The 23,485-nt window shown below is 40.2% G+C and overlaps 1 protein-coding gene across 1 annotated transcript in view; it reads right to left on the minus strand.

Moving 5' to 3' along the window:
• The window catches only part of Pla2g4a (phospholipase A2 group IVA), a 140,126-nt gene extending 118,618 nt beyond the window's left edge, over positions 1-21,508 (minus strand). The window contains exon 1 of the mRNA XM_006979955.3: positions 21,396-21,508. The gene's annotated coding sequence lies outside the window, so the exon portion shown is untranslated. The remainder of the gene's footprint in view (positions 1-21,395) is intronic.
• Positions 21,509-23,485: the final 1,977 nt, after the last annotated feature.

A 23,485-nucleotide genomic window follows, 5' to 3' on the forward strand; every position in this document is an offset into this window, starting at 1 on the left:
GGAGTGAGATGGCTACTCATTTTGAGGAAATCTGTTGCTGGGGGTCAAAAGCCTGGTGTCAGCAATTTTATTTCCTCTTTTCATATCCAGTAACTCCATTCTTAACTACCGTGTTCACCATCCAAATATCAGCCAAAACCACATCCTCCAGCCAGACGTGGACAGAGACTTTCCTGGTACTCATGTCAAAGGCAGGAAATGTGTTCAAGATAGTTAACAGGTTAATTACACAACTAATACTCCTTACATTTTTCTATTAGTCTTTGGTAAGTTCATACATGTATACAACATGCTTAGCTCCAACTAATATTACTAAATCATCCCCTGTCTCCCTTTGGCCCCTCCTCTCTCAAACTACTAGGTTAAGAACTACAAGATAACTAGATATTAGGCAAACATGACTCATGGCATTAATCCCTTAGTCCTAGAACAACTTCCTTTTTTCTTTTCTCCTTTAATTCCATCCAGGTCCAAACTTTTTCCTGCCCAATGAAACTTCAGGCTGCCTCAGGAGATTTCTGTTAACTTTTGCAATAAACAAAAATGAACTCATAGATTTAGATGCCAGGTCCATTTACAGGAGAAACCAGAGCCTATTGCAGGATGAAAAAGTGTGCTCACTGCCTTCTTCACTCCTCCCTGATCTAATATTTCTTTTGCTGTGGTAAATATTTTTATTTCTTTTACTGTGGTAAAGTACCCTTACACAAAGAAACTTAGAGGGGGCCAGGCTTTATTCAGCTTACAATCATAGGTTCCAGCCCATCATTGAGGGCCGGTCAAGGTGGGGAATCAAATAGTCACATCACATCCAGAGTCCAATCCCCAGAGCCAAATAAACTGGTGATGCACATCTGTATCCCAGTACTAGAGAGACAAAAGCAGGAGATCACTGGTCCAAGGCCATCTTCAGCTACATGAGTATGAAGTCAGTTTGTGCTACATAAGACCCTGTCTCAAAATAAAAAAAAAAAACAACAACAACAAAATCAACCAATCAACCAAACAAACAAACCAAAAAAAAAAGTGCAATATATAGAGTACACCGATTATTCACTTTTAGTGTTTTTATCTCAACAAGAATACTTTAGGGTCTTGGTCAAAGCTTCCACTTTGAGGGTTGAGTATCGAGCCAGACCAACTTCTAGAACAGCAGAGAAAATAATTTGAAAAGTTCTTGCTGTAGAAACATTGACAAGACAGAAATGTCACAAGCAATCACTTAACAACCCTGAAACTAATGAAAAAACTTAGGACAAATGAACAGCATTTTTCCAATATACCAAGAACCAGGAACAATGGAGGTCTATGACATTTTCGGAAGGTGTTGCTCCTACCCACCCCAGTTCCTCAGCATGAAGTTCTAACTAGGAAAGCAGGGCAGCCTTGAGAATGCACAGCTCTGCTGCCTTGCTGGTCGGGGCTGGACAGAACATGGAAAATTCCACAGCCCAGAAGTTGTCGGAGAAACCAAAGATCACAGAAACAAATACCAGATAAGTCTCATACTAACATGGGATCCACACTATCTGGGACAAGACAGTAGATCATCCAGAAAATTAAAAATAACAAACAGAGCCATGTGTGAGGCTCCAGCTACAACCCTCAACACAACAGAGGGAGAGAGGTTGGCTGAGAGAGACCGTGGTAAGGTCCAGATGATTCCTGGTGTGCTGAAAGAGTGTGAGCAAGGCTATACCATGTGAGAGTCCTAGGTAGAGAAGGAAAAGCAGGGGCTGGAGGGATGGCTTGGCCGTTAAAGGCTAGACTCACAACCAAAAGTATATGCCTTTTCCTTACGAGAAGGAAAAGCAGGCAGGGACTTACAAACTCCCTGAACTTAAAAAGCATTCTTCAAGTCACATGCAAGTCAGATATAGCAGAAACATCCTCATTGAAGATGCTTAAGTAAACCGTTGTCAAGGCTGACAACTAAGCCTTGCTAACCCAGAAAGAACCCTGGGAAAACAACACAGAAAGTAAAAGCAAGAATGGGGGTGGGGTAACCTGAGTAAACATGCTTGAGGCAGAGCACGATAGAGTACATCTGTGAATAAGTTGAGAGGTCTAAAGCAAATCAACAGTAGCATTAACTTTCCCATAGGAAATATCAGAATCAAGACACCATAACATACAATTTACACCTTGATGTGCAATCTAGAATTATTTTCAAAATTAATCATAAGAGGGCCAGGGAGAGGGCTCATCTGGTAATGGTGACTGCCACCAAGTTTGAGGACCTGAGTTCAACCTGTAGGCTCCACATGGTGGAAGGAGGAAGCCACTCCTGCTCACTGTCCTCTGACATCCTCTGCACAAGCTCCTTGGAAAACACAGGCATAAATACACTAAACAAATAAACATAATAAAAATTACAAGACTTTAAAAACAAATAAACAAATAATGAAAAAGGACACAAAACCAGTGTGGATCCTATCATAAAACTTTCCAAAGAGAAAGAGAAGAAAAAAAATGGCAATAAATATTGGCTGAAATTTCCTTGGTTTTGATTTAAAAGTATATCAATAAAGCTCACTTCCTCCAAATGGGATAAATACAAAGAAGACTGATGCCTAGACACATAGCCAAACTGTTGAAATCCAAAAAATATAAAGAATAAATTTAAGAGCAAGAAAATAACAGCTGCTCATGCATGAGATAATGGAAGATCAACAGGCGGATTCTCATCAGCACCCACAGCAGCATCCTGAGGGCAGTGGGACCACATATTCAAATTACTGAAAGAATCAAACCACACACTGAGCATACTGTAGCCACCAAACTCTCTTTTAGAAATAAGAACAAATACAGATATTACCACAGCAATAAACACAGGAAGGATTTGTAGAGCTAAAATAAAAAATAAAAAAAATAAAAAAAAAATAAATTAGTAAAAGATACAGAACCTAAACCTAAAACAACATGTGTGTGTGTATGTGTGTGTGTGTGTGTGTGTGTGTATTTGTTTGTATTTCTGAAAGTGCGTCCGTGTGTCTGTGTTCCTAGGTGTGTTTAGTGTCAAGAAACTAGAACATTTATCAGGAAAAGGGAAGGAAAAGACCCTAAGGGAGATGAGAAACAAAGAGGGTGATGGAATACATATAAGAGGAAAGCAAAAGGGAGCATTTGCTGATGGAGAAAAGAGAACCAGCTGGGAGGACATAGTGGGGAGGGGAAACATGGGACCAAAGTATACCGACTCATAAATGAAGATGCCATGATGAAACCCATTACTGAGCATGCCTACTTAAAAATAACTGTGAGATGTTAAAGGACAGGAACTACAGCTTTAGTATGAGGACACTAACATGCATGAGGCCTTGGTGTCAGAACAAGGAGGGAGGGAGGAAAGGAGAGAGGGAAGAAAGCTGGGAAGACAGGAAATGGCAAAGAAAGTTCTTCAGGTTGAAAAGAATTGACAGTAGACAATAACTCAAATCCACACAAAGAAACAGAAAACACCAATAAAGTTAAAACTTTTAAAAAATAAATAAATATACTTTCTTCTCTTTATCTTTATGCCATAAAATGATAAAAATTACATTGAGCTAATTTAAAGAGGCTATGTGTGTTTGCGTGTGTGTAGATTTCTTTTGTATACATGAAAATTGCATCACAGAGAGAGAAATGATAAATGTAGCTATACTGGAGCAGGGGAAAAACACTAGATCGTCTAAATCCATAGGAATAAATAAAGAATACCAGCTTCGGTAAAATGTAGATTCATACCAAATAGTCTATAAGCATAATGTTTAGTTTTATCTCTACATTTTATAAAAGGCATGAGGTTTATAGAAACATATTACATAGCACTGGATTTATAACACATGAAGATATGACATACTGGAAAGCAATAGCACAAATAAGTGAAGAAGAATTGCAACTATAAGCAAAGACTACAGGTTGTTATTAATTATATGAAGAAGACTGTAATAAATTAATACATATAGCTTAATTCCTAGAACAACTAACAAACTCACTCAAATATCATTGAAATATTAACAAAACAATTTAAATGGGTTTCCAGCCCTCCCCCCCCCCCAAAAAAAAAAAGAATCACCAGAAAATAGCTACAGAGTGCAGGGAGCAGAAGAATAGAAATAAGTAAATATGAAATGAGATGTAGATAGATAGAAACCACAAAGGCAGATGAAAATCCAATCCTATCTCTATTAACAATAAATGTGAGACTAGATAAGGCGCCACAGATCTGTAATCCCAGCACGTGGTAGGATGAGTCAGTAGACTTACAGGTGCAAAGTCAGCTGGGTCAGAAAGAACCCTGAGAGCTGTTGTATCTGCTTTTGCCCACCAGAACCAAACCATAAGACCCTATTGCTTAAGGCACCACATAGTTGGATACAAGACTAAGAAAACTCAAGCTGAAACCAGGCTGGAAGCTTCTTCCTCACAGCTAGTTAGTTTTCATAGCTTTAAAAGGTGTCATGCAGGGTCTTGGGCTGGTGAGGAAGAATTGTCATCAACAGTCTCACTCGGTTATGAACACTGCATGCTGTATTATCCACCTGTAAGGAAAATTGTGCAATAGTGGCATGAATCCTATGGGGCAACCAATTACTTCCTAATTGGATTTGAGGTCTGCTCCATAGGAAAGAATTCATGTCTGGTACTGTAAACATTATCAAAAGCCAGTGGCTGGTGAGGTCACAGGTCTTGCTGGGGATGACACCATGGTTGGTTTGGTTTAAGAAATTGACATGATGGTTTGTCAAATTGCCTTACCAATATTTATGTTTATGTTTATGTGCTGGTGTCAGCTTTGATCAAGCAGCTTCCTTTTTCAATGAGTAGAGGTTACTATACAGATTCACCATTGGTCAAAGTGCTAAGTATAAGGCATCATTGAATGCTCAGCCATCCATGTCACCTTTCCCAAAGGCTCAGAGAGCATTGTAGAACAGAGGATAGAAAAAATGCAAGAGCCAGAAAAAGGGGTAGAGTGTATGGAAGGCTGTCTTTTGGGCATGACATAGTCATCATCCTCTTGAACTCTTAACATCTGTAATCACCTAAACAGGACATGCACAAAATAGGGACAGGCAATATCTTGTCATGGAGTAGGACAGGGTTCATGAGGCCCAGCTCCTCTCTGAGAACCCACAGTCACCTAGTGGGTACTAAAGGAAAGAGACATTTTCTTGAGTGGTGTAGGCACTGGTCAATTGTCCATCCTTCTGTAAATAACTCTTCACCCATGCTCCTATAAGTAATGCTAATAAAATCCATTGGTTCCTAGAAGAAGCCTAAAACAATAAAACATGAAAGTACAAGGGAGTACTCACACTAGTCAGCAAAAAAGAATGGGATCAGAAGAAGCAAGAAAGAACAACAGAAGGTAATGAGGAGTGAATGCAATCAGAACACATTATAAACATGTTTGAAAATGTAGCTGTGAAACATATCATTGTATATGCTAATAAAAATCTAAAAATAAACACATGTGTGAATGAAATAAGTAAAGGGCAACCACATTGCAAGAAACTCTCTCAAAAAACAAAACAGCAAAGTTATGTACATGGATTTGACCTCCAGTCAAAAATGAATGGCTTTCAGACTATATAATACTAAGGACTGTAAAAATCTGAATAAATTCCATATACTTTAGTATTATAGTATACTTATAATGCTGCACTGATATCAGTGTCCTGGCTTTGATAATGTGCTTTGGCTATATACAATAGGGGAAACTTAGTCAAAGGCACACAGGACTCTGCATAACACTTTAGGGATTTCTCATTTTAATTATGTCTAGTTGATTTTAAAATCCAGTGCATGTTATAGGGGCTGTAGTGATGCGTGCCCTTAATCTTAGGACTCGGGAGGCAAAGGAAGGTGGATCTAGGAGTTCAAGGTCAGTCGGGGCTACATAGTAAGACCCTATCTCAAAAAAGAACTGTCAATAGACCTCATTTATATGTACAATTGTCATTCCGGGAAATAACAAAGCAGCCCCAAGGGAACTGGGTTAGTATATGATCACTTCTCCTCAGGACAAAACCATGTGTAGTTACTGTCAGTGATTCCATTTTCAGTTCTCCTTGGGAAGCAGCTTTCACTCACCCACATTCCCCCTCCTGTCACTGACAGTAACCCCAGCAGATACTTTAGGTTTCTGTGGTATGAAGACATCTCTGCCCAACTCTCCATTTTAAACCCTCAGAAATTGCCTTTACCCCCACCATTAGCTCAGGCCTGGAAATCTCACTACAACTAAGTTGCACAACCATTACAATGAGTGTTCACAAAACAGAAGGCTTCCCCTCATCCCTTCCAATGAGGCTAAACAACCAGTCTTCCTGAGTAAAGACTATCTGGCAAGTCTGCAGTAAGAGATATGAAGCTCATGGTTGGGGGTTTTTTGTCTTGTTTTTTCCCCTTTTTCTCCCATGCCCTATAATTAGAACCCTCCAGAATACTCATGAGAGGAGGAGAATTTAGATAGACTTCCCAACACACACTTGCTGGTGCCACGCAACCATTGGCTTTCAACGGGTGATTAATGCCGTAGTGTCTGACCAAGGCCCATTTAGTCATGTCAGAGCGACACAGGATTCTCAGAAAAAGTGAGTAAAAACTCTAAGGCCAGCCTGAAGTATAGTGTCACTTCTGTCTCTCTGCAGAGGGTGATGTAACAAAGGGAGAAGACGCTATAATTAAAGCTGCAGCATCTGGTGGCCAGAAGGACAGGGATTATATTCCCTAGGCAGTGACATGAGGTTTCACAACATAGTGCCACCTTCTCAGCCCCAGAGCCAAGTAGAGCTCGCTCCCTCTCCTATCCTGACCCTCCATTCATTCCGCTGCATGAAATGAGGAAGTGGTCCCTCCATCTCACAGACTCATTGGGAGGAGAACATGAGCAAACGTATGAAAACTCCAACCACAAGCAAATGAAATGAATAAAATAATGTATTGTTGTGTATAAAGCTGATGCTTTCCCAAAACTGCCTCACCTCTGTGAGAGGCATTTGGCTCTAGGGAGAGCTCTAAGAAGCTTGCAGTCGGCCAGTTTGTTGAGCAATTCTTATAAGGATCAAGTGCTTTTTTATGGTCAACAATGAGTTTTTAACAGAAAATACAAAGTGCTTACAGTTCCAATCCACTAGGATTTTAAAAAGTAAGAACACTGGGCCATGGGCTCATCTGATGCTAGAGCCACAGTTTTCTCCATTATGCTGGAGAAGCAGATATTCTGAAAACAAAAGTCCTTGGCCCTATGTCCCTTCAGCATCCTCTCCAGAAATGCATAGCCACTCAGGCATTACCGAAGTTCTGTTCCTGAATGGTTTGGATGATGCTTTTCTATTTTAACTAAAGCTAAGTGAAGCTTTCTATCACCCACAGGCAGAGAAAAATGAAGAACAATAGGAATTACAATAGATAAATACCCCAGGAATGGTGCCACACACCTTTAATCTCAGTACTCTGGAGGCAGAGACAGGTGGGTCACTGAGTCGGAAGCCAGTCTGGTCTGCACAGCAAATTCCAGGTCAGCCAGGGCTACATAGCGAAACCCTATCTCAAAACAAGCCAATAAAAAGGTAGTTAAACGTATAAGACCTGTACAAGAAATGTCCCCCAAGCCACATTACTTTAGCACAGACAGCCTGAGGGTTCTTGGCTCACTAGGAAACAAAAATATACACTCCCAGACCCAGGCACAGGTGGGTTTCTCAGCCCAGGTACATAACTGCAGAGCCTGCCCAGCATGTCACAGTGAGGTACCTGGGCCGTGTGCTGGGATCATGGCTCTTCCTTTGGAACGGATTTTTTTCTTTCCTCTCTACTTTCTCTGTTAGGTCTCTACGCTTCTCCCTAACCTCCCACATGTACCTTCCTAAAACCTCACTCTAAACCCACAACCGCATAGAAGCACAACCACATACAGAGCACACCCACATACAGAACACAACCACAGAGAAGCACCACGTACAGAGCACAACCGCGTACGGAGCACACCCGCATACTGAGCACAGTCCCATACGGAGCACAACCATATAGGGAGCACGATCCCACACGGAGCACAAGCGCATACGGAGGAACCGGCATACAGAGCCCATGCCAGAGTTTCAGAGAAGGAACAAGAGTCCACGGGAAGGGGGGGAAGGAAATGCTTCCGTTAGGTAAAGGCTCAACCAACCGCTAGAGACTCTCCAGCTGAGCTGTGGCTCTCGCTGGAGCTGCCCGCCTGCCACTCAGGGTTCTGCATAAACGCTCTGTGAGGAAAGCCCTCCTTGTTAGATCTTCTAGCTCAGACCCGTGTGTTTCTACGGGAGAGCTCGGCACAAGCCGTGTACCTCATTACACGGAGGGGCCCTAACTCTGAACCGCACCGGGAGAGCTCTACTTCCTTCCCCCAGTTCTCTAGTTGGACCAGGGGTGATTATTTAACTACTCTCGATGAAAGGGTGAATAAGCATCTGAGGACTTTTCATAGTATACTTGGGGAAACTACCGGTCTATAGATGAAGCCATGTGCTGAGAATGAACACAAGGAACTCTCTGTTCATAGAATCTAGAATAACAAACTGCTCCGTATATAAGCAATTGTTAGTTTCGGCACTAATCTTTTCCATATTAAACTTCATTTTTGTGATAGAGCTGTGATCGATCAAATTGATTTCATTGGATGTTGACTTAAATATTTTGAACTGTTTTCTGTGCTGCTGAGCTTTCCTTTCCTTTCCTTTTTTTTTTCTTCTCTCATACAACACACCCCTACCAAAGTTCCCCCTCCCATCTTCCTTCTCCCGCAAATCCTCCCTCCTCAGTTTCCCTTCAGAAAAGAGCAGGCTTCCCAGGGATATCAACAGAACACAGAGTAACAAGTTATGATTAATACACACACTCAGGGAGACGGGGCTGAAGGATCTCTGTGAATTCGAGGCCAGCCTCGTCTACAGAGTGAGTTCCAGGACAGCTAGAGCAACAGAGAGAAACCCTGTTTTGGAAAAAAAAAAAGAAAAAGAAAGAAAAGAAAAAATATTAATACATACTTGTTAATCATTTCCCAGATACTTTGTTAAATATTGTACACATACTATCTCATTTATTTTTCTTAGCAAAGTAGTGATTATTATTAACATTTTTAAGATGAAAACAAACTAGGTTTAGAAGACCGAATAACCAGTCTACCTGACAACTCAAACTCTACATCCATGTTATGGAAAAACATCTCTCCCAAGTAGTATGAAACATTAACAGGACTGAGCCAGCCCTGGAACTGTGACCTGCCTCATAACAATTCTTTCTACTTCATTCTGACATGGCAAATAAGATACTAAAGAGCGAGGAAGTTGACTCAGTGTGAAAAGACACTTGCTGCCAAGCCTGGTGACTTGAGTGCAATGGCCAGGACCCACACGGTGGAAGGAAAAAAGCCAACTCTCTGAAGTTGTACTCAGACCTACACACACACACACACACACACACACACAAACAAACACACAAACACACACGAGAGAGAGAGAGAGAGAGAGAGAGAGAGAGAGAGAGAGCGCACAGTTGCTGTACACAGCAATGTCTATACACACACACACATATGCTCACAAAATATAATTTTTAAAAGACATGACATCCAGAAACATTTGGAAATTACATGTTAAGAAACAGAGTTATTAGAAAGCCTTAGCAAAAAGGTGACATGTTTTCCTGAAAAAAAAAAGAAAAGAAGGAAGGGAGGGAGGAAGAGAAAAGAAGATAAAAGTACTGCAGCCATGTGAGTAGCCTTCATTCCCTCAGCCGGGTCTTCAGCACCCCCTCTCCTTGCTCATGGTGATGCTCTCCTCACCTAGTCCCCACATGTCTCTTCCCATGTGTGTGTCTCTGTGTGCTTACATTTTCTATGAGCAGAATACCCGTCTAAGTGTTCTCCTGTGATGCTCTTGTCTTATGGTCCCTCTGACTGATCTTGTTTTAAATTGATCATCCTGTTAGAGCACAGTTCGATAAACACAGGCACAGCAGTCCGGAACTCAGCAATGAAGAACAGACTGTGAGTGGCGAAGGTATTAATTACTCCAGGAGGGAGACAAAATGAACAGGAGAAGCCTCGCTGTTTGCAGACCTGCACTGAGCCTGGCTGTTGGTTAGAAGACAGCACAGCACCTTCCCCCACACACACCTCCCCTAACCCCCACCCCCCTAACCCCGGGAACCACTCTGGCCATTCAGCAAGCTCCCATGCACACTCCCAAGCATTCCATATCGATGAGCACACACTACTTAACGCTTCACTGTAGTAGTTTCCTACACCACCTTGCTACTAGGAAGCACTCACTCAGAGGAACCTGCCCACTTCTTCAGAGTGAGCAAACAGGCCTGCCAGTTCCCCAGGGAATGACAAACAAAGCCAAACTCTCCCCAGCCCCCAGACAGCTTTCTCCTGTTCCTCCCTTGACATGTAGATTGGCTGTTCTATTCCATCCTCTCACCTGGGCAAGTGGCCACTCTGGCTAGATTTTAGAGTCGTAAAAATTTTGGAGTTGGAGGAAATACTCTTATCATGCCAGCCATCACTGTGAATCAGATTTATAAGGAGCAGCCTAAGGAACAGACAAGCCAGGCCAAGTTAGCTTAGCCAGGGGACAGCTCGACATTCATTTCTCCTTTATACCTCAGTGTACGCAGTAAAGATTTTTAAAATTAATCAAACTTAAAAAGGCACACACACACACACACACACACACTTCACTTTGGCCAGTATGCTAAGTGATTAAGCTACTAGTTTGGTGGTGTGGAATAGACTCAATGTATGAAGTTGAGAAAAAAAAATAGTAACTGAATTTCCCCCATGTGACTGATTTTAAAAAAAAATGACTTTATGCTTTATTTTATCTTTCATACTTTTCTATGTCTGAACCTTAGTTACAAGTTGTTTACTTACAAATATTACACAGATTGTTTTAAAAACTCTTTTCATCACTCAGAACAATAAATGGACAGTAAATGGAATAACATTTACACTGATGACTGGAAAATATGCAACATTCATTTTTAGATAATCTAGAATAAGGATGCTCTGTCTTCTCCTTTAAGGAGACTGATTGGGTGATTTAGTCAGTGTTAACCCTTTAAACACAGCTAACTAAGTGCCAAGAAATACGGTGTGCCTTGAGACCACGTCTGTGCTGTCTCTGCAGACTGGAAGTTGTAAATATGTCCCTGTGGGCATACTGTGTTGTCTTGAAGATTCCACTCCCTCTTTAACTACTGAGTTTTGTTCCGTTTTCTACCCATGATGTACTAGTACTTGCCCTCCAGGGAACGCCCCACCTTTTCCCTAAGACTAAGTTCAGGCACAGCTCCCTGGAATTAGTCTGACAGGCAGAACTGTCTCATGGGAGCCATTTTTAATTCTCAATGAACTCCTCCTCACTCTGCTTTTCAACCAGCTGTCAAACAACTATTTTGGAAACTGACCTTGTTTGTAGGAAACATACATTTGATGTTTGGACGGAATGGTAATAATTCTAATTCACCTAATCCGATCAATCATTGTAGAATACCCAAACATTCAAGGTGTAGGACAAGTGTGTCATGGGGCCAGCAGAGGACAGTGGCACAGAGAGAATGCATTTTCTATCATTTTACCTTTTATAGTTCCGGAAGTCACTCTGTCCTCAAAAACATTGCATCAAATTTAAAACAATGTTGGTGTATGCCTCAGCGGTACCCTGCCACACAATATTATTTAATACACATAGACCACCACAGTCTAAATCCATTTAATAAATTTATCCTGCAGGCTCAGGATCGTATAACATGAAATAAGGGTTTCCAGGTCACAATTCTCTTCACAGATGAAAGAAATTTTAGAAATGGTCTTCTAGATACTGTGAATGGCAATTCTCTTTGGAAATGAGAAAAAAAAAAACCTGGTCTTTTGCAGGATTAAGGGGTCTGTAAAGACAAAGTTTGTTTTTGAGGAAAAGGTTCTTAACTTTTGCTTGTGGACCCTGGTAGCAGTCTAATGAAGGGTAGGAACTCCACAATACCCCATGAGGTTAAGTCCATTTGATAAAACTATCAGATTATAAAGGGAAACAATTATAAAGCAATATAGTACTGTAGCAGACCATAAATATTAAATAATATTAAGTGTGGCATGGTGTCTCTGAAATGCACACTAGCACTATCCTGAATCTGATGCAATGTTTTTGAGGGCAGAGTGACTCCCAGAACGATGAAGGGTAAAATGACAGAAAATGCGTTCTTCCTGTGCCACTGTCTCTGCTGGCACCATGATGCACTTGTACTACCGCTTGAATATGTGGTGTTATACAACAGTGGATTGAATTAGGTGAATTAGAATCACTGTCATTCCCTCCCAATAGCAAACGTATATTTATTTCCTCAACCTTTGAGCATGAGCTAGAAGGCCGCAATGAAGGCGTGAGCCAAATGCGTAAGGTGTCAGTGCCCCTTCCTTTTGCAGATGAGGAAGTTGGCTGACTGTAACTAAGCCATAGCCTAAGAGACATGAGCAGAACATGGAGAGAGGCACACGGTGACTTTCCACTTCATGACCTGTCAGGAAAGCAGGAGGGCAGGAGGGGAGGAAGTGAGATCGGCAGTGCCGTGACTCACAGCACAGCCAGGAGTAATCTCACGGCCTCTGAAGAGTGGCCCCTCCTCTGACATGTTGGCCAGCCTAAGCCCCTCAGACTGACTCTAATTCATTCTGAACTAAGGCTCTTTTATGGGAAGAGAATTTATGAAAATGGCTAATGGACTTAAGAAAAAAATGTGCTTTTTTTTTTTCTTAGCTTTGAAGAACTATGTGAGTCAATATTTCAATAATATTGTTTTTGTCAGGGTGGGAAGAGTCCATCACTTTGTTTACAATCACCAGCTGTTCCCTAAGATGCTAGTGATTGAAAAAGATGCCAGGGGGTGATTTTTTAGATTAAAAAACAAATTGTCAGATTGAAAAAGCACATCCTGGCAGTAGGACTCTCAGAAAGATCCTCTTTTTTATTATAGTTTTATTACCAGTTGTCTCAGACATAACATGATTTTGGTTTGGTTTTTTTTTTTTTTTAATTGTACTAGGGATGGACTCCAGAACCTAACACACGTTAGGCAAGCACATTTCTGCTAACTTCCAACCCTGTATCATAGAATTCCTTCCGTTCAATCAAATCCTAGAATGTCTTAGCAGATACACCAATACTCTGAGAGCTAGGTATGATGGCACACACCTGTAATCCCAACACCCAGAAACTGAGGTCTAGGGTGGTCTAAATAGTGAGTTCTAGCCCAAAATGACTGTCTTAAAATGATGATGATGATGATGATGATGATGATGATAATAATAATAATAATAATAATAACATTTTTAAATTTTTCCTCAGAAACTGGAGAGGTGAACAAATGGTTGATGAGGTGCTAAGTGAGACCTAAGGACTTCACTAGGGAACCAGCAGGAACTGGGGAGGAGGCCAGCGGTTTAACACTCAGAACTCAAACCAACTTCAGCAGCAATCCCACCAATTAGGACATGAAGAAAACAGATTCCAGAAGGTTGCCTCTTGGAACAGGTAGAAAGTCATTGAGATCCGATGAAGTGTAGAAAGAGGTCTAACAGGGATAGGGAGAGGCATGGACTCCGACAGGGGTTTGAAAAGAACAAAGGCTCATTCCCGCCTACCAGAAACCCAGCCAAAGTGGGACACACCCTGCCAATTACTCAATTACCTGAGTCCTAAAAGTTTCTGGATTTCTATGTATTTTTATCTGAGGTGTTTCTGTTTAGGTTTCTATCTTGTTTGGGTTTTTGCTTTACTTGATGCACTATTTTATTTTCAAGGCTTTCAACTTCTTTCTTTCTCCCTCCCTCTCTCTATCACTCCCCTTCTCTTTTTGTCTCCCTCCTTCCCTCCCTTCCTTCTTTCTCTCTTTCTTTTCCCCCTCCTCTCTTCCCCCTTTTTCCCTTCCTTCCTCTCCGTTTTGGAAAAGGAAAATCAACAAAAACAAAAACCAAAGACAAACACATTCTAAAATCAACTCCATAGCGTCTTCACACTTATCATCTACAGCCACAGCAAAATCACACAGCCGGGCAGTGGTTGCATTTTCGACTCTCATCCTCAGAATCTGAAGAGGCTCTCACTCAATGCTGCAGCATCTAAGGTCTTAGGTCACCTTACACCCCTACTCCTGGAAGTGACTTGGCTTCCTTCTCACACTCCAGGATCTCACCCACCTACACTACCCTGCATGTGACTAAAGAGGCAGCCTTTCTCCTCCTGGACAGACCTGGCACACATGGCTCTGAATGGGAGATCCTTACCTCTACAGGGACTTTACTCTGATGGCAAAAACTTTCTTTCCTGAATCATCAAACATCACCTTTGATCAGATTACTGATTGGCAAAGCTGTTATAGTCTCCACCAGTCCCTGCTCCTTCTAGAAAAGGACCCTTTGTTCGCTGTACCCAGATCTGAACTGTCCTCTGGCTTCAGGCACTGCCATCCACCTCCACTTTCTCCTCTAGTCTGTCTCCATCAGTCTCCACTGAGACTGGCCTGGTGAAGATCAGGAACGGCCCCCACCTTCCCTAACACAGAGGTCAGTTCTGCACCTTCATCCTACTCAGCCTTTGTTTCCTCTGGAGCAACCATCCTTCCTGGGTTTCCATGTTATTATCCCAAACCTCTGGTTTCCCATCTAATTTTGTGGTTGTGTCTTTGCAGGTTCCTTTACCAATGCTGTTCTCGGCCAGGAGCCAGTGTGAGCCATGCTATCCTCACTCTATTCACCTCCTACACATTGCCTCTCACCCCTCACATCTTCCTATGTTGACCATTTCATCATTTGTCATTGACAAGAGAGAGGTATCACTACAGACAATGCAAAGGAGAGGGGAAGTTCTCTGTAACTATTATAAACTTTTACATATTTTAAATTTAAATCTCTGCTTATTGCTAGCTCAGAAAATAAATACTAAATAACAGATTATAATAACCACTTAATAGTTTTAAATTAACTTTTTTTATTTTGATATTTATTTCTTTAGTTTGGGTACCAGAGCCTTGCATCGGCTTAGCAAACCTACTACCACTGAGCTATGTCCTGGCTCTATTGTGTTACTACTCACTTGACTCATGACCTCACTAAGTTGAACTCACTCTGTAGACAAGCCATGAACATGTAATCTACCTGCGTAGGATTGTAGACCTATGCCTATACTCTTGGTTTAAAGACACATTTTTAAATTATAGTTTTTGCTATAACAAATCTTTCTGAAATGTGTTGGCTGCAACTTCTGAGAATCAAGACTCTACTAATACTTAAGAAGGTATTATTTGGACATGTGCATTGTACACTGAAAGTCAACGGACTACAAAAATGTCAGGTTTTAATCTTTAATCTGTGATCATGAACTAAGCCAATTTTAAAATTATCTTCTTTATAATAGTTGAGCGAAAGGAGGTAGAAACCTATTTGAGATCATGGTAAATGTAGTAACCGATGGTTATTAAGAGATCATAATTATAGATGAGAGTCTACACAAAATGATCTATACCATTCTGCATGTGTACATCTTGATGCCCCTCCCCCCAAGTTGATTTTCTATAAATTTTGACATAATTGCTCTAAATTATTTCTCTCAACTTTTCTCATAATATCACATCAAATACAGGTTTAAAAAAATCCACAAAATCTATTGCCTTTTTGTTTTCATAAATAAATAACAGAACCTAAAAATGTAAGACATGGTTTTTCTACCCCTAGACTACCCCAGGCAAGCAGCATCTTCTGGAATTACAGACACAGTAATCCAACAAAGAATTATCTTTCAACCTGGGGTTAACAACCAGTTTGCTGCCTATGGACTACACTCGAGTTGCTTATCTCGTCAGAGATGTGGGCACGAAGTGTGGGGCAAACAGGAAGTTTGCCAATTCGCTGCCTGAAATTCAGAAGCTGTTTGCTGACCTAATGTTTGTTGATGCAGGAGTTACACCCAGCATGCAGGCCTCAGCTATTGCGTATTACTTATGATCAAGCAATGCATATGCACATGCGTACCAAGACAAGTTTATAATTGGTTTATAGGTCCTGAGAGAGAGCTTCTATCTTCTTTACTGTAAGCTTCTGGATTGCTAGGGAAAGTAAACTTTTTGTTTTAGTCTGCCAAGGATGAATGTAAATGCTTTATACTAACTGTCTGGCACAACCAGGGGTGGAAAGAACCTTAAGACTCCCAACAGTCTTAGAAACCCCTCTGTTTTCAACCTGGATGAATCCTTTGGTTAAATAAGCATTTCTTAGCCTGATTCATAAAAATCATTCTTTAACACGTCTATTTCATAGTTTTGATAAAATATCATACATGTTATTTTCTTTGAAGCCGTATGTACCTGTATAAAATACTAAGTAGTTCAAAAACCCTGAAATTACAAATCAGAAACAAATTTCTCAATCATTCTGAGTATTAGTGCAATATCCTCTCAATCAGTAACCAAGTTACAAGGGCAGGACAATGGATCTGCTGTGGGACTGCACTTCCAGACAATATATTTTTCTGAGCCTTCCCTTACGATTCTTCAGTTAACCCCAGAAGGAGGAGGCTGACAACCATAAATACAGCACATCAAAAACCAGGGAATAGGAACAAATCAGCAGGTCTGATGAAATATACGAAGTAGGGATGGATGCCATGGACACGGACTTGGACAGAGAAGCTATTGGATTGTTTCCCAAATTTCTCTTTTCACATCAGTAAATGTAGATGGCAGTAACTACTCTGCTAATTCATAGTTATTACCAAAAAAAAAAAAAAAACAGAATTTACTATTCATTTTGTTGTTGTTTTTTTCTTTGTTGCTTTTTTTTTTTTTTTTCTTTTTCAATATTGGGGACTGAGTCTACACTTTAGTGAATGCTTGACGGACAAAGGATCCCCAGGGAGCTACATCCCTGCCCCCGCCCCCCCCACACACACACACACACATTTTTTTTTTTACTTTTCAAAACCATTTTAGACAGGCTCTCATTATGTTTCTCAGGTTGGCCTTGAACCGAATGTGTAGCCCAGGCATGCCTTGAACTTGTTAACCTCCTGTGTCGCTTTCCAAGCAGCTGGGATGACATGCCTGTGCTGCCGGCCTCAGCTATGAATGAAGTTCTTATGTAGTCTTTCTAGAAACCACACCGCACCGTAGAAATAGAAGATAATAATAAAACTCGTATTTTTTTTCAAACAAAATGATCAGAAAATAGCTCATAAGTAGAAACAAAACCAATAAGAAAATGTAAGTTGAGTCTTGTAGACCTGAGTTCTTTATATTTGAGAAGAATGCTGGTATTGGATCTACTAGGGACCCTTGAGTGCTAATTTAAAACCGACGCCTGCCTAAAATTCCTAAATTTGCCTATAGACTCCAGGGCGAAGCAAAAGAGTAGAAGACTAAGGAAATGAAATGCAAATTGTTCCCAGTTACATGTGCTAATGAGCAGGAAGAAAGAGGAGGCCTGTCCATTATCTTTTAATCCCAGCTCACTCAGGGGTGTTTGCTGAGTGTCTCTAAAGACATCTGAATTAATTAAGCGATTAAACTGGTTGTGCAGCTTTTCAAAACTGATTATGGTCAGCACTGAGTTATTTACATTTGTTTGAGAAGAGAAGGAAACTGTATTCAAGAGGGCTGTGCGTGCATTAAAAGTCACCAACAGTAAAACAGTAACTGAGGCCATATATATATCAAGAGCATCAAAAACCATGCTGCAGCCCCACTCCCAACACACAGACACACACACACACACACACACACACACACACACACACACACACACACACACAGGTAATGGCATCCAAAGACAAGAAGACTATCTTCCCTTCCTGCTGCCTTCTCTGAAAGAACCCCAGAACCATTATCAGTTCCCCAGCTCTTTGTTGCCCCAGTAGTCAAGAGGTAGATGATGATGAGTTGGTCAATGCTTAAGCTCATTCTACGTTCTCGTTACTGACAAACATGGGCATTCTTTTTACAAAACTTTTTTATTAGTAATCATCACATAACCAGCTCTTACCCTTTGCTCTACTTTTTCTACATTAAGCAAGTCTGGATGTCTCCAGAGCTGTGAGAGACGCTACAGAAGCTCTGGGCTTCTTCTCAGAATTTTCTTGTATTTCCTCAATTTTGGTGAACTATGAGTCTATGAGAATATGATTTGCTTTCATGTTCTTGTGCATTCCCACACATTGTGGAAGTCCCATGAAACACTGAAACCAAACCCCTAAAAGATGAGTCTATAGGATTTTTATCTCTACTTCTGCATTTCATCTGGATTGTTAAGACCTTTGACATTCTTCAAAAATCTGAGGATTCCATATGATCTCTGATGATGTCAACTATGCTAAAAGTCAAAGCTGAAGAAAAAAAAGGTTAAAGTCACATTGAAAGATGCAAACATTCTGAACATTTGTCAAACTTCTTTAAGAAAAAGATACAATTATAAATACGGTAGCACTCTTCCTGTAGTGGTTGTCTGAATTACTGGATTTTCTGCTTATTCTGTATTGTTATTCATAGCATCCAATCTTATCATAGTCAAACTCTAGTACCTCAAATTGATGGATATGAATAGATATGTGTCTTAAAAGCAAAATGGCAAAGAGTAACTAGTACTCTGTGGCATTTTGCTAAATATTTGGAGGCTCCTCGACATACTGAATTATTTTTATTCCTATTTTACAGCTAAAAAAAATATAAGGAGATTAAGTAACTAGGTGGCTTATGATCTCATCATTTGAAAGTTGTGGAAATTTTGTTAAAGTCTAGAAATGTACTTTTAAGACTGAATCATAATGAGCTATACAAACATTACTATAATGGTTTTAGATTAAATATTACTTATAATATGGAAAATTATAATCAATCTAAATCACTTATGATTGGTCAATTCAACATATTCACAAAATGAACATAGCTCACGGAAAGAGCCATAGTCTTTCATTGCTACATGATATCAGACTCCTAGTAGAGACCCATAATACTTGCTAAAAAATATGGATGAATATAGTCACAATTATAAAAAATGTTTTAATAGAATCATGTAAATCAGGAGAAAGTGCCATAGAAAATGGCACCAAATTCAAACTCTTGGATTTGTGAGTCTACAAGTGAGACTATATACTATTTAGGAAAAATGTGTAAAAGTTTAAATTAATACAAATACATGGGTTCTTTTTCTATGTGCTAATATATGCTGGATAATCAACAAATACTAAAAGAGTAAATAAAGAGATGAAAGTCATTTCAAAGATGAAACTCCTTAGAGGAGAATAAGTGTTTTTTCTTTTGTTCTTTGAAATTTTCTATTTTTTAACAAGATTTTGATAGTGGGTGTGAATTACCTTAGTAATAGGTAATAATATTAAAACTCATGATCAATCTGGGGAATACAATTCAGAATGTTAGAATAAAAGTAGAATATACAGATATAATACATGATCCAATAAAAAAAAACTTCAATATTTCTCTGTTATGTTTTTATGGCTAAGTAAAAAGATTCACCAGAAGTCACAAAAAATGACAGGTCTAATATTTCTTGGCTGATTATTACTGGGGTTGAGTCCAGAATCTAGGTCACTTGCTTTCTAGGCCAGTGGCTACTCATGGCCCTAAGGTGCTTATAATTCCTAAATATTAGTGAACAAATGCAAGTGTGGACACTATATTAACAGCGAGGCAGGTCTACACTTACAAGTGGAGTAGTTTGCTGCTTAACTTTGATGTATTATCCGGAAACCCAAAGTTCTAGGAAATAATCATTCCTTTGGCAAATGTGTGTGTGCATTGGAAGAGCATCCATACATTATCCTAGGAGGATTCCCAGAGTCCTCAAAACGTTTGTGATGGAGTCAGTGACCAGAGAGGGGTAAAGGAAATATGATGGGGTAGGGTGGGGGAGGCGGCGGTAAATGGAAGGGGAGGAAAAGGAACCTCGAGAGTTCTGTCTTCCTCTTTTTTTTTTTTTTTTATTCCTGGAACATGTTTATTAAGATGCAAACCATCAGTTTCAGGATTCTGCTTTCTAAGTAACATCACAAGGAAAGACAAGTGTTGAAAACAGACTAAATGACCTCTATGGCATGAACTCTACCAGACATGTGTCTCATAATTTTATTTTTCCCTATTTAGAAATAAATATGAAATGCTATAAAAAAATAACTTATGCTGTTAAAATGAAAGTTTCTCTTCCCATAAAATATGTTTCTTTTAGAGGGAAGTTTGTAAAACTTTGAGAAAAGGCCAATTAAATACTTCTCTATGCATTTTGTAATTACTGTTTAATTTAAAATTTAACTCTTCCTGAGCTCAATAAAAACAAAGATCCAACTTCATTGGCAAGGTCTCGGTATACCTAGGATATAATTTCAGACTCCATGGGTTTGTTTCATTAAATTCTCTGTGAATCTCTTTGACTGCAACTTCAAATGTATCCAACAAACAGAAACAAAACAAAATATCCCCCCTCTTTCCCAAATTAGAATCCCAAATATAACATTAGAACCCACCATTCTAAGTGGCAGGTCTCTAACACTCTCCACCCCCTTCACAGAAAGCAGTTTAAATCATCACCCAAAAGCAGGAGCTTTTAAATTTCTTAACCTAGTTTTTAAAGTGATGGAATATATATTTAAGACCGAAATCATTCAAGTTGTAAAAGACTTAGATAGGTTAAGTCACCGTTATTTCAAAACTAAATGCCTTTCCCCCCTTCCTCCTTTTGAATCCCAATTCTAAAATAGTATTCACACTCAGAACTCAAGGGTGCAACTTGATAAAGTATTTTCAAGAAAAGTTTTGACCTGTTCTCCTGTCAGGACAGACAAGTTACCCAAAGACTAAGGAAATAGCAATACTTTCTAGCTCCCGGTTAGATTTTCAGTATTGTCTGTCACATAACACAGCAACACATTAGATACCCAGAAATTCTCTGCATATGTCACTAATATAACTCTTTTTTTAACAATTAAAATTTAAATGAGTCACCAAACTGCCCCTAAGGATCTCCACTGTCAAGCTACATGCAACTCAAGTCCAGGAGCCTGGAATCATTGGGTGGCATCACGTGTAACACAAAGACGCGCCAACTCACTTCTCTATAAATACTACATTTCCCAGCACCCGCTGAAGGCAACAGTTTCTCACTTTATTCCAAACTGCCCTTAGACCCAGGAAAGCACATCCTCATCAGTAAGAAGGGCGCTGAAGCCTGTTCCGTGAGTCTTTCCCAAAGGCAGAGGAGTGAAAGCAGTGAGGTTTTATCGCGTGTGGCTGCCTTCCTCCTCCGGTAGCTGCGGGCGGATAGCTAGGGAGAGCGCGAGAGGGAGCAGGCAGGGAGAGTAAATGCTTACAGTTCCCAGAGTTCAGAGAGAATCCTCGGGCTTCTCCGTGCCTCTAACTTTCTGTCAGCCAGGATCCCCTCACAGTTCCGACTTCAACAAAGTCTTTTCCCACTAGTAGGAGGGGCTAAGAAGTGGGCTGGTCTCACTGACTCTGTTAAGGTGGAATTCAAGCCAGGGCGAGCTCTCCTGGTGGAGCCTAACATCCTACATGTACGTGTTTAGTTTCCAGAATCGGACCTTTAAATCCATAAAACGTGCCTTAAAAATGTGTGACCTAACTGGTCCTAGATTGTGTGTGTGTGTGTGTGTGTGTGTGTGTGTGTGCGCGCGCGCGCGCGCGCGCGTGTGCTTGCCCTTAAGAAGTCACCACTTCCTCTTTTTTTCCAAAAGATTAAGAGTTAAGTTGAAAAGATAATGAACTACATTGAGCATTTTTAAAGTCTTTAAAAAGCTAAGTTCCAAACAAACACCACATATGAAATATATACATTTTTGAGATGAACGATGTTGGACCACTTTAAAAATCCAACCTGCTCAAGCTTTCCTCCCCAAACTCAAAACCTCTGAATTGTTTAAGAAAGGATACACCTATGTTACCTATGTTCAGACTTAGAAACAATAACCAATCAGGCAAAGTCCCAAGTTTGCAATACAATTTGAAGTATTGATAACTTTGAACAACTTAGACGTGAAGAAAGTGCAGGCATTGTGTCCCTTGCTTGCTGGTAGCTCACACCTGTAATTCTAGTGCTTGGGAGGCAGAAACAGAAGAGGCTGTGAGTTCAAGGTCAGCCGAAGTTACAAATTGATGCCATATCTCAAAGCAAGCAAACATCATGAGAATCCTTGAAACACCATTATCCTAAGTACCCTGCACAGGAAGCCTGTCACATCTGCCATATCAGTGAAAGTCACTATCTTGCCCCTTCCTCCCGAAAACTCCTTCATTCATCTCCTAGTTAATATCTTCAATGTTTTTAAGAAGCATTCTTTTTTTTTTCTTTTCTGAATTCTCAGTTTGCTTTCTAGTGCCAGGATAAAAACTTTCTGACCAAAAGCAACCTGTGGGGAAAGGGTTTACTTAGTGTACATGTCCCAGTCCCAGTCCATCTTGAAGTCAGAAACCTGATTTCAAAGCAGGTATCAAAGCAGAATGCATTTTTAATCTCATTTCATAATTTATTTGTTTTTGTTCTAGGAGACAGGGTCTCATGCAGCCTAGGCTGGATTCAAACTGAACCATCTAGCAAAAGATGACTTTGAACTCCTAATTCTCCTATCTCCACCTCCCTTGGGTCATAGGCACATGCCACCATGCCTAGCAATTCATACCATTACAGTTTTTAAATGCTCCTTTTTCAGTCACAAGTAAAGCAAATATAAAAGGCAAATCCTGAATCCTATCACAAAATGCAAGTTTATGCGGTATAAATAGAAAGATTCACAAAGTTAGAATAAATATTGCAGTCCACCACAGAAAATATGAGTGCCGCTAAATCATATTCAAGAACGTTCGACAAACAGTAGGATTAGAAACTAGTTTGCCCTGATTCCTTCTACCTACTTGCAGCAATAATTCCACAAGCTGCTTTCTGCTCTCCAAGATTCCCTTTAAATTTCTTGCAGCAAATGTCTGTCCAATTTTAGTGACTCTGTCACAATGGGCACAGACCCCATTACTCAGCTCAGAGAGGGACTTCCAGGCACTCTGCGAGGTTTTGAAAATATTTATGCCGTTGGAATTTAAATGCACTGACTGACGACAGTGTGCAGTCTAAACCCATGTCCTCTGTGTTGAAGCAATTCTGAGTAGGAAGAATAATTGCTGAGTAAATTTCCAATGTTTCTCAAGTAGCTGAACCCTGAGAGATGTCAGCAGAGAGTTTGCCTTTAGCATGTTGGCTATCTAGGGCTAAGATAATAATAGCATTCTTACATGTGTGTTTCTAAAGCCACTGCCTACAACCTCAAGAACACTTTATATTTGCACTTTCAAATACATGATCAGGCCTCGGCGGCTACTTTGAAAAATCTTTCTTCATCCTTCAAGCACATGCCATTTTTCTTCTTCCATTAGAAACACAACAAAACAAGTAATT

The sequence above is a fragment of the Peromyscus maniculatus genome, chromosome 11, assembly GCF_049852395.1.
Source record: "Peromyscus maniculatus bairdii isolate BWxNUB_F1_BW_parent chromosome 11, HU_Pman_BW_mat_3.1, whole genome shotgun sequence".
In the NCBI taxonomy this organism is placed as follows: Eukaryota; Metazoa; Chordata; class Mammalia; order Rodentia; family Cricetidae; genus Peromyscus; species Peromyscus maniculatus.